This window comes from Bicyclus anynana, chromosome 8, assembly GCF_947172395.1.
Source record: "Bicyclus anynana chromosome 8, ilBicAnyn1.1, whole genome shotgun sequence".
Lineage (NCBI taxonomy): Eukaryota > Metazoa > Arthropoda > Insecta > Lepidoptera > Nymphalidae > Bicyclus > Bicyclus anynana.
The window spans coordinates 625528-643363 of NC_069090.1; the positions used below are offsets into that span (position 1 = coordinate 625528).

Here is a 17836-nt window from a genome sequence, read left to right on the forward strand (position 1 = left end):
AGTATAAAAAGGAGCAATTATTTTAATATTAAACAAAGTCTACCATGTTGTTTGAAGTTGTGTGAAATTTATTTGTGAAATAGTTCATTAGTTTCTAACATTACTAAAAATTGCTTAATCGATTTTTCTCTTAACTATACCATTTAATTCAACGTACAGATTGCATGTTCCTATTACTAGTATATAGATTTAATATGAACTGTCAAGGATATCCGCAAAATAATATTAATTATGATTTAAATTTATATTTTCTTTTACAATAACTGTTGGCCTTCCCAAATCAATAGCGCTTGTCGGATGATCAAAAACATCGTATTTTTTGGAATTTCATTGACGCAAACACGCTGCGCGCCGGACCTTGTGACGTCACACTAGTGATGGAGATGTGCCATGTTTTATCGATGTGTTTGTTAAGCTGACATGTCAATGGAATATGGAATTTGTTGGTTGATGATTTTCACTTAAGATCAGGTCACATCTTTTTAAAATTAACCAATATTCCCATTTTCTCCAACTAGTACAGAAAGACTGTATTAGTGGGTACGACAATAGACCAATGAGGCAGGAATCGAACTTCCACCCGATTTGAAAAATTCTTCCACTGATGGGAAGCTACACTGTCCCCAAGTGCTATAGGCTATATTTAATCTCCGTATTCCTACAGGAACGGCAATCACACTAATATTATAAAGGCGACAGTTTGTGTGTAAGTATGTAAGTATGTTTGTTCCTCTTTTACGCTGCGGCTACTGAGGCGATTTGGCTGAAATTTAGAATGGAAATAGTTATATTCTGGATTAACACATAGGCTATTTTACATCCCGGAAAAATCCATGGTTCCCGCGGGATTTGCGAAAAACTGAATTTTACACGGATGAAGTCCGCTAGTCTTTTATAAGGCTGCTAGTGATGATATTATAAGATCCTATCGGGGTTAAAAGTTATAAGGATGCGTAAGAAACACATATTCAGTTGGGTAACAGTGACATTCCTCACAGTGATGTAAAACAGTTAGGAGCTCTGCGAAGGTTGACGTCGGTTTGACGCCACTGCTTGTTACAGTGAAATTTATTAGCACCTCCTTGAAGGCTTTTTTGTGTTTCGATGTCACAACCGGAAGAAGTTTGCCATGTTTATAATCACTGTACCCATGAATTTTGTGTCAATGTTACTTACATTGTTACGTCTTATATACAGGATGCTCGGGAGTATTTCCCATAACTTCAAGGCATTAACGAGACCACTTATGGGAACCGAACTTCATAACTATACCTTCTTAATTACAAAAAAAAAATGTTTTGATACAAAGTAATTCAAATAATACCGACTATCAATGTAATACACGCATTTAGGTAACAAAGTGACAACTTTGCATTTTAAAATATAAATACGTCATTATTAATATAAGGGTGCGTATAAGGGATACATTTTAGATCTATTGCCAAAAGAAAAATTATTAAAATTAATTTTTGTTAAAGAATTATCGACAAAGTCGTACCACCAAGCGATTTAGCGTTCCGGTACGATGCCGTGTAGAAACCGAAAGGGGTGTGGATTTTCATCCTCCTCCTAACAAGTTAGCCCGCTTCCATCTTAGACTGCATCATCACTTACCATCAGGTGAGATTGTAGTCAAGGGCTAACTTGTAAAGAATAAAAAAAAAAAGAATAATACCTTATGGGAAATACTGCCGAGCAACCTGTATATATCAATTGAACTATTGCTGAGACGCAATAACATATTTTTTTATTGCAGTGAACTATTGAATAAAAAATAGTTAACCTTTCCTAACTGAACATAACGTATATTTACGTATAATATATTAAATGGTGTAGTGTAGTCAACTTTGAAACGAGCGTAAAAAATACAACATGAATGAATGACCATAATTTTTTATACTATAACACGGAAATATAAACTGAGCCGTGATAGCCCAGTGGATATGACCTTTGTATTCGAATCGGAGGGCGTAGGTTTGAACCCAGTCCTAGGTATGTACCTCCAACTTTTCACCAATGTGCATTATAAGAAATTAAATATCACATGTCTCAAACGGTGAATGAAATATATCGCGAGGATACCTGCATACCTGAGAAATTTCTTAAATAGTCTGTGTGAAGCTGGTGAATCCGCTTTGACTATGATGGACTATTAGCCCCCTCATTCTGAGAGGAGGCTCGTGCTCAACAGTGAGCCGAATATTTGTTGTTAATGATGACACGGAAATAACTTTAGAAGACACGTAAAAAATGCGTGTTGAGTAATATTTTTAGATTATTTTTTGCCGTAAATACCGTAAAACATACGGCAGACATTTAAAGTAATTAATTCGTTGCATAAACGCCATTAATATCGCCAGATGTTTGAGATGTTGGTATAACGACCGTACCATCACGGTTTATTGTTTTACGAGATGTACCTAATTTTTTTACGCATATCTCATTAGTGTTTTGAATTTTTAGACATGATATTGGATTTTTTCGTCTGTTTTAATTAAGACCAGACTATCTGATTGTTTTTTATGATTTTACATGATATTAAGGTGTTTTTCGGTTTTATTGTGTTTTGAGATCAAAATATCTCGTTAGTGATCGGAGATTTTGAGAATAATACTGGCCTATTTTGCCTTTAAGTTAAAATTAAAATTCAGGATATTTTTTCTTTTATTTAATTATGACCTTTTTTTGAATTAAGTGAACATTTCTACAAATTTTAGTAAATATTAAAAGTTTTTGTAAGTACAAGGTGAATGATAAACAATTGACCTATTTATTCGATTCTCTTTTAATTATTATATTACTATTTGGGTGATATTGAAAAAAAATACCGAAATCATTTTAAAATTATGATAATAAAATTTTAATCGATTAAAAGCTTTCGTTTTTTCATTATTTAATTATTGTAAAGTACATAATTGTTATTATAATAACCGTGCAATAACATTACATATAACAACAATAATGATAATCATAAAATTTAACTGAATGTCATTAAACCGCGTGAAACAGTTGCTATTGGGTAATAGACAGACAAACTTTTAAACTGCTCATTCATTTACAAAATCAAAATTTTTTATTATATTTAAAAAAAAAAATACGTGTGTATTATTTTTTTACAAGTGAACCCCAATAGTAGAGTTTTTTTTCAATTTAATGACAAGTTAATCCTTGACTGACACACCTGATGTCAAGTGACGATGTAGTCTCATCGATAGCTGCTTTTAATAGATTTTTGTCTGTTTGTATCATAGATTTACGATCCGGTACAATTACCTAATAATTCTATGTATATATTAAAGTGACCATAATTTAAAAAGTAATTAAACGAATTCAATATAATTTCCGAGAGTAAATTAAGGTAGGTCAGCTTAAGCAAAGTTTTAATCAGATTAATTATTAAGAAAAAAGATTGTACGAATTCTAAGCAAACACAATCAAGTACTTATACTTACTAAATACCCCATAAACCTAAGCAAATCAGATAAGTAGATAATGAATAAATTGTAGAAAAACAACAATTCAAACATATTTATGTATTGCGTTGGATATGGAATCTCATTTACTAAAGTCGTCAAAAAATAGGGTTGTTCGGGCCCTGATAATTATGAAATAAATACAATTTTCATCTTTACGTAATATCGAGTTACGATATCGGATAAAAGTTGCGTTTTTGGGCCGACCTCCAACCCAGAGAACTATGAACTTAGGTATTACCCACTTTTCGTTGACAGCAATATGTGAAAGTAATTAATTAATCGACACAGTAGGTGCAGTCGCGTGCTTTGTCTATGCCATAAGGTTATATAATCTGTGTTACGCGGGAAAACTAATTATTGAACCTCAATGGTTAAAAGGTGGATTCAAAATCGAAAGGTAACGGGTACAATTCCTATATTCTGCTGGAGTATTCTTGTACATACTCCTTATTCTAACAGCTAAATATAGGCTTTCGGTGTTTACGGTTTTGGCGCAAATAGAAGCTGAATATTAGTACGTTTTCAAAAGATAGAATAGGTATATTAAGTTATCCTTATAATATTGACATATGACATCGCGAACTGTATATATATCTACAAAAGAAAAAATATTCCACCATGAATTATTTTCTTAAAGGAGACTTAAATATGGCATTGGATAAAAGATCTCAAGCAGCTATTCCAACACTATCAACAAAAAAATAAACATTTGTCAGACAGAAATCTATCTATTTTCTTTAAAGAATATTTGGTAAATATTTAAAAGAATATGACCAATATTCCAATTCCCCTCCAACAAGTCAGGAAAGACTGTGCTAGGAGTGGGTACGACAATAGACCAACGGAGTGAGGATTGAACCACCACTCCTCGGTAATGAGTCCGACCGCTTTTACCGTTGAGCTATTGATCAGAACTTCATGAAATTTTAGTATTTTTCAAGTTTATCGCGATCATAAAAATATACAGACGCGACAGAAGACTTTGTATATATGTACGGAACATATATTATGACTTATAAGGAATAATCAATTATTTGGTAACTTCGACATGATATATTTTTAACCATTATGACTTAGATATATACTTGTATGATATTTTGAAAGGTGCCTATAATAGATATCACGAGTTCGACCCCAGGTCGAGGCATTTCGACCCAATATGTTATATGTTAGTTCGTTAGTGACGAAACACAAGTAGGTATACACATATGAGTATAAACATATGGTCTACTTCTTTGTAGGTCAACTAACGAAATTGGAATAAGAATACCTAATTAGGTGACCGTTGAATTAGTTAAGTTAATTTTTTATATTCATTAAGTTTTTATCATTTTATAGCGTTTGCTCAATTTTTTTACATATTCTTAATTTACTTATAATAAAAGTTTATACAGCAACTTTAATGGAATATTATGACGGTTGTATTTTGATTCTAGTTAATAACTTTGTATATGCAACAAATGTGATAATAACAACATTTTCAGTTTCAAAAGACTTCAGTCCCATTGATCCGCGATATTCATCTTAGACTTCGACATGACTTTCAAAAATATTATATATCTTTGAGAAGCATTTCTATATTAGCAACAAACTAATCAAGAGTCATTTCATTACACTACGAGTAAGATACTCTTTATTCAAACCATCAGAAACACTACTTAATTTCATTCTCGCCAGTCCTTGAGTGCCCAAAAATTCATGTGAGTTTTAACTTATATGTCCATAGTGGGATTATATCGGAAAAATTAGGAAAAAGAGAGATAGTTAATACTTATTATCTATTTTGGCTTTTAGGTAATATTTATGAAATTAATAAATTGTAGGATATTTTAATATAAATCTAAAACTATTCTAATCGCATTTAAGTTTATACAGATACAGATTCATCTATTTAAAATAAAGTAGCGATAAATTATAACACACCGCCCATATATAGAGCAAGAAATGTTTCAATTAAAATATATTAACATTAATAATATAGATCAACATCCTGACCGACGTGCATGCATCTCTCCATATAGTTACAACATTTATTAGCATTTTATGTTAATGTTCAACCTTGACGCATGTAAATCGAAATTTTCATCACATTATTGATACATTTCGCAAATCATTTGTTATTTAGATCATTTTCTTTGATTTGCATCAGAATATAAATACAAATCATTTATTATTGTTTTCAAGGTTGGCGCCTTTTCAAAACGTGTTTCTATTGTCGTATTTCCACTTTATTAGAGGGGGTGTTTTAGGATTTTTTCGAGCTTTGAGCTTTTGTAATACAGCAAGTTGTGGCAATTGTAACGGTAGATCAAACTGGCTACCATCTTTTATTAAATTAGAAACTCTTGACTGTGATTTCTGTTATTAAGTGAAGAGGCAGTCAATGATGTTAGCGGGCTAATTTGGAAGAGGTACGAGTTTATCTTACCTATTCCTTCCAGTTCGTTTAATGTAGGATGGTGCAGGTGACATTTCGTTTCACTCTTTACATTTTTCCGCGATTTACGATAGTAGTATGCATTATGGACGTCATATGGGCGACTGTCACCGTATCCATGCTAAATCACTTCGCGATACGTCTTTGCAGGAATGGTAATAACTTGCACAGCATATGAATACCACTAGACAAGACCTAAATCAATGAAAATAATATAAATTCTGAATTGAAAGCTTGGGATCGAACCCAGGACCTACCTATTGAAAGCCACAGCATTACGAACTGTGCTAGAGAGTTCGTCAAACCTGCATTTTTTAAATTACTTAAAGGTGCTTAGACTAATAACCTATAGACCAGCAATAGCTAACAATTTTTCACTCCAAACATACGAGTAAGTCACTTCGGTGTCTATGTGAGCGTCAGAGCTTCTTCTTATTATTATTATTATTATTATCATATCGTGGCGATGTGTCAAGGGCTCCCATTTCGGGGCACATAAAAGGCTTACGAATCCTGCGACTTCACACTATCTGTGTTATAATAAATCTGAATAACTTCACACCCTTGGTCATCGTAGGAAGGTTGCTAATTTCTTTTTTTTACAGAATATATTTCGGAGATTGTGCACAGGAGCTATTTGAGCTTGTACCCCAGCAAGACACCGGGTAGTTTTCCATCCCCACGTCATTGACATTCCTAGAACTCGTACGAAGCGATTTGCTTCTTTGTCTTATACGCATGGCTAGGATATGGAATTCTCTCGCGAAGTCAGTATATCTTAATTCTTCATACCTGGGCATCTTTAAGATGAGAGTGAATATGCATCTTCTAGGAAAGCGCGTTTCACCTTAGGCCACATCTACACTTACCATCAGACGAGGTCGTGGTCAAGCGCGAGCTTATTCATTATAAAAATCTATGGGTAGGTTGGGAATGTGGACCTTAATTATATCTTCCTTGGTATTTTACTTTTTTGTGTGTTTAGATGTTTAAATTAACTAATGAAGTATAGTCAAGGCATGCGCGACATTCAGTTTACCATATAAAGTTTGTAGAGTGTTTGTTTGTTTATTAAGTTATTAATAGCTCTGAATCAGTAGCGGCCTACTTTACTGCCTTATAAGATGAATTCCGTTAGGCGGTCGTCCCTTTATGACGTAATCTGTTTATTTATGCTACCGGCGTCCAGAGACTTGTGTGACGTATTCCGTCTATCTTGTGGGGTATATCGTCTTTTTTATGAAAGCTTACGCTTGATTATAAATCATGCATGATGGTGCCATAAATTTATATTAATATTACTGGCGGACGCCCGCATGGAAGTTTTTTTTTTGTTTTTTTTTTCACAAATCCCGCTAGAACCATGGCCTATTACGAAATTAAAAGTATTATCTAACACACACACACAAACTTTTGCCTTTATAATATTAGTGTGATAAAGAGGTCAAGTTTGTGGTGGTGTAATCCTAAATCTACTGAACCGCTAAAAAGTTATATTATTTGTTAGTATCGTCTATACTAATATTATAAAGCTAAAGAGGTCGTTTGTTTGAACGCGCTAATCTCAGGAACTTCTGGTCCGATTTGGAAAATTATTTCAATGTTAGGTAGCCCATTTATCGAGGAAGGCTATAGACTATATATTATCCCCGTATTCCTACGGGAACGAGAACCTCGCGCGTGATACCGCGTGGCGTCAGATAATAGACTATATTTTATCCCATATTGGGAATGGCAACTAAGTGGGTGAAACCGCGGTGCGTCGGCTATTATATTAATAAGAATAAGTAATACAGAAGCGAAATATCGTTCAAAGAGTTTTTACTATTGATGCAGGTGCTTAACTTTTATAAAATACAATGCCTGGGAATGCTATTGAGTGGTGACCATTTTAGGATCACATCATGCAAGTTGCAATGTATTTTAATTTATTGTTTTTTTTTTTCTCTCTTTTCTTTGTATGATGTGTATTCTAAATAAACTTTTCTTTCTTTCTTTCTTTCTATTGGCGTTTGTGTGATCTTACATTACAATTTTAGCACCATGCTCCGCTACAAACAGGGTTAAGAGGTAAGAAGTATTTTCAGTACGATATCAAGTCAAAGTTGGCCGAACGTTTCGTGTGTTTGCATGTTACGTACGAGTCGCGAACTTTCATAACTACGCGACAAGTTGCGCAAGGATGGACAACCGGGCTTTAGTGATGACCCACATCGCATCGACTATCGATAACGTCGATACATTGTTGTTTTATCGATAGCCGCTTGACCGCGTTCCTGGTGACTCATTGATTGAAGATATATCTTCATTTTCAATTGTTTCTTTGATCCAGGGTTTGTATGGGTTGAGTTCATGCGGTGCTGGGTTTGAGTTTTTAGTAGCAAGGAGGCAAGCTTTTAGTAGCAAGGAGGTGGAAAGTTGTTGGGATTACTTTCCCGTGCATGGTGCGTGTAATGACTGCGCGGGTGTGAAGTCGTACGCGCAGTGCAGAGGGAAGGATTGTGCGGATATGTAGTCGTGCGCGCGGGGTATCGCTACCCCCCTCCCGGCCTGCGAGGACCATCGGGAGTGTTACGAACGAATTTGCCAAGCTATAAACCCTAACACAGTATTTCCGGATATTAATTAGAGCGAAACGAATATATTGGTCATATCACACTAATATTATAAAGGCGAGGCGTTTGTTTGTTCCTCCTTTACGGCAAAAAAATTTAATGGCAATAGATTTTACTCTGGATAACACAGAGGCTACATTTCATCCCGGAAAACCCATGTTTCATGGATTCGCAAAAAAAAAAAATTACACGTAGATGAAGTCCATTTACTAATCGACGCCCGCGACTTCGTCTACGTGAAAATATATAATATTTCAAATAATTATAGTCGACAAATATTATTTGAAATATATGTAAAAGTGCAAAAAAGTAACTTCGTACTTACAGTACCCATTTGATGGTACGAAAAATCCTTTTAATCGTAAAATTAATTTAAAAGCCATCTCTAGGGTAGCTAGCTATGCGCAGGGTTCCGTAGATTAATTTAGCATAATAATTTATTCTGTAATGCACAAAAATACCGATAACGATAGCCTACACTTCGGGATAGACAATATAAAATTCATCCCCACTTCACATGTAGAGGAGGTACTCTAAAAAAATATATTTTCAAGATTTTATTGTACGAGTTTATTTACATTTTTATACATACTCATGTTAATTTACAGTTTTCTACTATTCATAGTATGCGCTAAACCGCGGACAGACGGACAGACAGACGGACATGGCGAAACTATAAGGGTTCCTTGTGGACTACGGAACTTTAAAAGTGGACATACAAATGAACTTAGTATAGTCATAAAACGCCTCGCAAACAGATTTACACACATTTACGACGTACTATTAATTAGTTATTTATCTCCGCGCTAACAAGGTCAAGATTAAACATTACAATTGTGTCTTCGTGAGAAAAAACAATAGCTTCCTTCTACGTCGAGTAGGACCGGCTACTTCGTACTTTGATACAAAAACATAACATTAACAATTGCGGTAATAAGCTTAGTGGAAAACTACGATTTTCGTCGTCGTCGTCGGAGATTGAGAGGTGAGAAAATTCCAAATTAGTTGGAAAAAGAACCATTGCAATCGCATCACAATTAACAATTACTCCATGTGTTATACGGACAAAAATAAATCGTCAAGTTTCTTTTTTTTTTTTTTAATTTTTGTCATATTTTTTATAATATGACCAATATTCACATTCTCCTCCAACTAGTCGGGAAAGACTGTACTATGAGTGGGTACGGCTATAGACCAACGGGGCGGGGATCGAATCACCACCCCTTGGTGATGAGTCCAACCTCTCTTGAGCTATTGAGGTTAATAAAAGCTGTGTTGAGACACTCCTTAGTTTTAGAAATACATAATCCTACCAAAAACAATTCATAACAATTAAAAACAAGCTTGCACGGTATATGAGTTACGATGGATGATTTCAAGGAGAGTCAAAGCTTTTTTGACGATACACGCCCTTACCGGATCCAATTAAACTTATTGATTAACCATACAAAGAAAACATTTACGAAAAATTTCATAAAAACCATACAGAGGCCTACTCAAAACACACGCAAAAAATGTAATCAATATCGGCCCAGCTTTTGTTAAGTGATGCGCTTGCGTTTTATTAAATATATTTTTAGGGTTCCGTAAAAAAACGAAACTCTTATAGGATCACTGAGTTGTCCGTCGGTATGTCTGTTTGTCTGTAAAGACCCCTTCATAAATGGGACCATCAACCTAGAACTATGAAAGGCAAGTGATATTGTACTATACTACAAGTTGGAATGAATCTTAAGACTATCTACACATTTCCATTTAAATCACATAAAACAAGGTCTCTAGGGTGTCATGTGGGGTGATGGTTGCAAGCTTTTAATATGTGCGGGTTAAGGAAAATGTTTCGATTTTTTTTTGTTCTTTACAAGTTAGCCCTTGATTACAATCACACTTGATGGTAAGTGATGATGTAATCTAAGATGGAAGCGGGCTAACTTATTAATTTCTTGGAAACACTTCGGTCTCGAATGCTCAAGTTCTAAAAAGAGACAATTAAGACCGATTTTCAGGCATCTGATAAAGGGGATCCCTTTAGAAGTTTCTTAAGTTGATCCTAGAAGGTAAAATATCCAACAGATAGAACGTGCTCTAGGAAGACAGCGAAGAAAGTGACACAGTGTGTGAAAGACACACAATTTGAAAATTTTGCAAAAATCCGGAAGAGTTTTCTACGAATGACCGCCAAACTTCAGTTGGAAGAAGGCACCCAGTGCTGATTATGATGATAACAGGATGCCAGTATAATAATAAATTAAGCTAAAACAGATTTTTAATTATTTTTAACGAAGAAGTACAGGACCCTCGGTGGGCGAATCCAGCTCGCACTTGTACGATTTTTTTTTATATAGATTTGCGAATGCGTAATACAGGATCCAGCTAAAAGTGTAATTAAAGTCCAAATCGTAAAGTGTTGGCGTGTTTCCCAGAACACGCTTATTTGCATGTTTCTTGCCGAACTTCGCATCCGTATGATGTCACGCGGTTTCATAATAATGGAATTTATGTATAATAAAATGGTGTTTATTTTATACGTCTGTTTCACTTGATATCAGAGAAAGTGTAAAAAACAAGTGAGTAGTTTATATTTTTATTACAAATGGAAATAATAAGTTGATCGGTGTCATTCGGAGGATTCATTAGCCAACTGACTTGTGACATTGGTATAATAAACACATTTCAACTTATATACTACTTTAACGACATATTACAGGACTAAACCTCTCTCCCGTAGGAGAGAATTGGCGAGCACTTCACAGATGCATAAATGATCTGCTCACCTTGAAGGTTAATGACTTACTGGGGAACGAATTTTGTATTTAGTATCTACAGATATTAAGGTGTTTCATTTTCTGTTAATTATAATTTTATAATATAATGATATTTTTATAAAAATATTTTATTTACTTAATCGCTGTAAGACTTTTTTAGGAGTTCGTACAATTTTAATACATATTCGCAGTTCAACGGACAGAGTCAAAACGATGACTTGTCGGTGTTAAGTCAAATCCCTTTCGCACCAAGAGGTGGTGGTTCGATTTGTTCGATCGATATTCAAAAAAGATATTATTTAAAAAAAGTTTCAGTAACTGCTCATCTAGAAGTCAGTAAAAAAGTAACGTACCTAGTGGAACATATCTTTAAACTATTTGATGTTTTAAATTTACTTTGAAGTCGTTGTGTGTCCATGCCACACCCCGTTTTTATGCCGAGTCTAATACCTCACAGGTAAAAAATGCGAAGTTGTGTCAAAGGTTGTCATTCGAATTATTTGGCATTTCGATATATGATATAGACATAAGTTGGCAGTTCCCACCACCTGCGTGTCGGTAGAGTAAACAACATAAGTGTGTTAGTATTACACGCGGCGCTAAAGGACGCAAGTAGGTGTCTCCAGTAGGTATATAAAATATATTATGATATAGCTGTATGATAGCTATATGAAACTACTAGTGGACGCCCGCGACTTCGTCCATCATCAGAACTCCATAATCCGATCTTTTCGTAAAATCCTTTCTTAGCGGACGACTAAACCACCAACTACAAACTACCCCACTGCCAAATTTCATCTAGTATTTAATAATTTCGTAATAGTCACTCTTTAAGACTTTTTTAAATGGAATACATTTAAATTTCTTTTTTCTTCATTTATCTGGTTTAAGTTGAAATCTGGGCCTGCAGCTATGTGGCATGTCACTTTCTGAATGACATTTGCACGTGATCAAGTTATATGTCGGTTCTGTCATTTCCATACATTTTCTTAGTATTAGAAGCGTTAGCGTTTGTAGAACAAGAATGGATGTGCTACATGGCTACAGGTCCGATCCGAATTATAATATTGCTTTGGCACCGAAGATGCGCAAGTGTACCAGAGTCCAAATGAACGATCGACCCACACTAAATATAAATTATTGTTATTCAATTTAATTATTAGATATATTATATTTTTTGTATAACTGCAATCTTATTTGGTAAATGTTTAAATTAAATATAAGATATTAAGTACTACTATTTTTTTCCAATAGTTTTTATTAACAATCTATCGCCGGCTCTTACGCCACATGAAGCATTTATTTTACTGTTATTATTAAAAATATCTTGATCATCGGCTTTATAATGAAAAAAAAATTTGGTTTTTATCCCGCAACGAAAAAATTAAGGTTTTTGTCTGTGACATCGTATCTTCCAAACGAATGGACCGATTACTATGCTGCGATAGTACTGAAGATCTGATATGCGATCTGAAGATATCGGCGTTTTTCTATTATGATGAAAATACTTTCTATCAATTATAGTGGTTGATTAGAACCGTTATTCTAATCAAATGCATGAGAGTAGAAGAATTTAAAACTTTAGGTTGTCATAATCCAGTGGCTATGACCGCTGCCTTCGATTGTTACAAACGGTGAAAGAAATACATCTTGAAGAAACCTGCAGATATGAGAATTTTCTTAATTCTCTACGAGTGTGAAATCTGCCAATCAACGCCAGCGAGGTGGACTAAGGCCTAACCCCTCTCATTCTGAGAGGACACTCGTTTTCAACAGTGAGCCGAATATGGGTTGTTATTGATGATGACTCTAGACGTGGAATGAGGTCTAAGCTTTATATTACACTCTATTTGATGTGATGAAAGGATGGTATTTTCAAGGCACAGGATGATTCCTACGCCTTATCATTCTCTTCAGTTAGGAAATACGTAATCATCATCAGTATCATCATTATCAATCCATATTCGGCTCACTGCTGAGCTCAAGTCTCCTCTCAGAATGCCCAATGCGGATTGGCAGACTTCACACACGCAGAGAATTAAGAAAATTCTCTGGTATTCAGGTTTCCTCACGATGTTTTTCCTTCACCGTTTGAGACACGTGATTTTATTTTAATTTCTTAAAATGCAGACAACTGAAAAGTAGGAGGTGCATGCCCCGGACCAGATTCGAACCCACACCCTCTGAAATCGGAGGCAGAGGTCATATCCACTGGGATATCACGGCTCTCTTTGTAAGCATCTATAAATTTTATGGTTTGCTCATCACAGCACAGGGCCAGCCCCTGCATTCTGTAAAGTTACAGCAATGTGACATCGCTCGTTTCCATGGCAACTTCGTTGTTAGTGACATTTTATTTTTGGCATCTCAAAGAAATAAAGTTCAAATAATAATACGAGTATAATATAGCGAAATTCCCCCCAGGTCTCCCTCCTTAGAGGAGAAGGGACACCCACCACAGTGCTTCAAGGCGTTTGGCAGGCAGAATATATACAAAATTGTATATCCTGCGTAGTAAGCTATTAGAGATTTGGTTTTTAAAGCCTGTTTCGAAAATCAGATGCCTGTTTTATTTATGAGATCAGTATGATATAATTAAATAAATTAAATGTATAAAAAAATATATCTAACGTATTTTACGAATACTTTAAAAACGTCAGTAACTTAATTTACAACGGAAGAAGCGTTTCAAATACATTTTACATAATGATTCATTAACGAAATTTCTATTCAAAAGATATCAACGGGTGCCAAAAACTTCTAACAACTGACAACCTTAGCTGTCATAAATAACATAAGTAACAGTATAGATTTAAAAGTAATTTTAATTGCTCTACTCGTTAAATTTTCTATAGTTATTTATAAAATATTAAATTCAAATGTTAACGTTTTTAAGTAAATTAAGTAAAGAAAGCATTTATGTAATGAAAAAAAAAGAAAATTATAAGTTTTAAAGAAATACTAAAATAATATGATATTAAATTGAACATTTAGTTTAATTAATTTACATAATATAAATAAAAGGAGTTAGGAAAGTTAATAATAAATTATACAACTAATAATAATACTGTTTTTCAATTCTTCTTAGAAAAAAATAAGGCATACAAGTTAATATGTACAATATTAAATTTATTTAATGACAACTAAATATTATAAATTATAAATTTAATTTACTTTATTACTATTTTTTATTTATTTACAGTTTATTTGTACACCACAATGCTTGAGGTTTAAATAAAATACAATCTAAAAACCTGTCTTATTTTAAGTATATAGAAAAGTTTCATAATAATGAACCACTATATAAAATAAAACAAACTTACAGACTCACGCGTAAAAATAAATAGTATATACAACTCACTTATCGTTCCGTCTCACGCACTACACAGCACTGATCTTAAAACACAGAATCCTCTTTATTTAATATTTCTGTGACGTCACGATTTTTTTTTTTCACCTCCGAGTGATCCGCGGCCAGTTTGGTAACAACCTGATGATGCATCTGTCCCATTCTTATATACTTACGTTTTGAAATACGCGTGACCTTTGGCGAGATATCGCAGCGGTCGCCGCGCGTTTTCATCTAACTTTAATATACTGAAAATATTAATAAATTACCCACTTATTCACCGGATTACAGAATGTTGAAGTCATTTCATTTCTATTAATCAATAAATGATCGGTTTCTTATTGATCGTATTATGTTTCGGGCGGTGGTTTTGCGTCTATAAAACGGGTGGGTCATCTATAAGGTAAACTACTAGTTATCTTCAATACGTATTACCGTGGCCCACTATAGAGCCAGCAAGCCTATTCACTAATTTAGTCTTTACTAGCGGACGCCTTCGTCCGCGTGGAATTCAGTTTTTCACAAATCCCGCGGGAACAATGGATTTTTCCGGGATGAAAAGTAGCCTATGTGTTAATCCAGAGTAAAATCTACTTCCATTCCAAATTTCAGCCAAATCGCTTCAGTAGCCGCAGCGTAAAATAGGAACAAACATACTTACACGCTTACACACAAACTTTTACCTTTATAATATTAGTGTGATTGAAAATATCGATAAATTACCCACTTATTCACCGGATTACAGAATTTTGAAGTCATTTTATTTCTATTAAACACCAAATTATCGTTTTCTTATTGATAGTATTCTGTTAAAGGGCGATAGTTTTTCATATATAAAACGGGTGGGTCATCAATAAGGTAAACTACTAGTTATCTTCATTACTTAACTTCACTAATTTGGTCTTTATTAATAACCTATTAACGTAAACATCAAATCAAATAACCAAAGCATTTTCCTTATTCTGAAAAGCCGTACTAAAAATCAGAAAGTCAACAGGGAAATGTCCTCTACGTACTCTACGATATCCACAAAGAGTTGAGAGTAGGCACCAGATGACATTTTAAAATTTAATTTAAGTAATCTCAATTTTGATCAGTTAGCTTTAAATAAATAATGAATACAAAATCACGTAAGTTACGAATTACTTACAATAGCTAGTTGGTATATTTGTATATGTCCATTTGCATACGTCAAAGTTAGTGAATTCTCCTTATATATCCTTATAGTATTACTTAAGCTTAGCTTAAGCTTAGGCCACGCTACCTTATGCTAGTTTACTGGCTTAGGATGATAATGTTAAATACTTTACAGATTATATTATAATAAGATGTTCTCGTGGCTCACTATTGAGCCCTGGCCTGCTTATAGAAGATACTCATAGCATATAGAGCTTAGACTCACCACATTGCCATAGTAGGTTTGGCTTTGAGTGATAATGTTTGATTTTATAATAATGACTGAAATTGACGGCTTTGCATCTCACCGAAGCACGGGTTTTTAATACCACTAACTTCCTAAATCCAGGCTGCTACTGAAAATTCTTTTGAAAATTATGCGTAGTCGGTTTCATTAAGTTTTAGTATATCTTCTTTCTATTGTAATTTTATTTTTTTATTTTTTTTGTTATGATTATTGGCCAGCATTCCCCCTCCAACTATAACTATAAAGATATACCTACCTTTTGTTAAGGTGTCTTTGTAAACGACTGCTATATCAACGATGAATGAACAACATTATCGATTTATCGATCTAGAGCGTAGATCGTGAGTGGAAGTGCTTAATATTCCACAAGCTTTGAGATGTGTCGCGCTCACGAATGTAAAGCGTTAGCTTTAGTGTTTTGTGTTCTATGGTCGCGTTAGTAACAGATGACATATTATAGATTATATTGTAATTCTGGTCTAGTACAGTGCTATCAATAGAATCACATAGGATATTAGATCATCTAGGTATTGTCATTATTCATTCTTATTTTTATTAATCAACCATCTGCCATAGATAAATATCAGCTTTATACCAACGCCGTGTTTGTCATATTAGAAAGGGGTTTTGAATCCACCATTCTGCTTCAATGCGGGTTGATGGGTTAAGTTGATGATAAATTATGCCTCTTTAACGATTAATACCAATGTTCAATGATCATGCCCGTGATAGCCCATAGTGGATATGACCTCTGCCTCCATTTCCGGCGGTTGTAGGTTCGAATCCGGTCCGGGGCATTTTAAGAAATTAAATATCAAGCGTCTCAAACGGTGAAGGAAAAACGTCGTGAGGAAACCTGCATACTTGAGAATTTTCTTAATTTTCTGCGTGTGTGAAGTCTGCCAATTCGCGTTGGGCTAGCGTGGTGTACTATTGGACTAACCGCTCTCATTCCGAGAGGAGACTCGTGTTCAGCAGTGAGCCGATTGGTTGATAATCATAACCGTAATACCACTACCAACTTCTCAACTAATAGATATGGCTTATTCTCACAACTTTTTCTTCGTATACCTCCTTCGGAAGAATCAATCAATTTTTTTTTATAATGCAACACCTGGATCCGTAATGAAATACATGAAATCAATATAAAATTCATTAAATGACGCACATGTACTATTTTTTCCGAACGGAATAAATTCCGAACGTAAGTAACGAATGCGAGCCTGCAACAATAAAAATTCCGAATGAAAAAAAACCTAAAGTCTACGGTAGTCTCACGTAATTCCAAATCGAAATTACGCTTTAGGAAATCGACCAAGGAAAACGAGTGTTTGCAGCCGTCCTAAGACGGCATTGTCCCTTAACATCAGTTAAGAACGCAGTCAAGGACTTTAAAACTAGCTTAGAGACTTTGTAACTTTCTTGGGAAAGCGGGAATAAATAATCTATGTCACTCAGTAGCTTTCTAACGCCGAAAGATTTTTTTCAATCGATTGAGTAGTTTTTGAATTAAATCATAGCAAAGAAACAAATAATTAAATTCTTAATAATATTGTAAGTTTAAAAAAAAACAACTCTATTGCGATGAAATACATAATCGTAGTATGAACCATCGTAGTAGATTATACGCAAGTGGCTACAACTAATTACGTATTACAATCAAGATTAAGTTATCAATCATGGGGCATTGCAAAACTACAATTAGTATATTAAGATAACTATTTCCATTGATGCAATAACTAATAACCCTTATTTGTTTACTATTATTGTT

The 17836-nt window shown here is 34.3% G+C and overlaps 1 protein-coding gene across 4 annotated transcripts in view; it reads right to left on the reverse strand.

Annotated features, from left to right (window-relative positions):
* LOC112049644 (uncharacterized) overlaps positions 1–14789 on the reverse strand; it is a 65011-nt gene extending 50222 nt beyond the window's left edge. For 3 of the 4 annotated variants that reach the window (XM_024087624.2, XM_024087622.2, XM_024087620.2), the window contains exon 1: positions 14655–14789. The gene's annotated coding sequence lies outside the window, so the exon portion shown is untranslated. Of the gene's footprint in view, positions 1–14616 lie in introns of all 4 variants that reach the window. The other variant, XM_024087621.2, reaches the window with a different exon arrangement.
* Positions 14790–17836: the final 3047 nt, after the last annotated feature.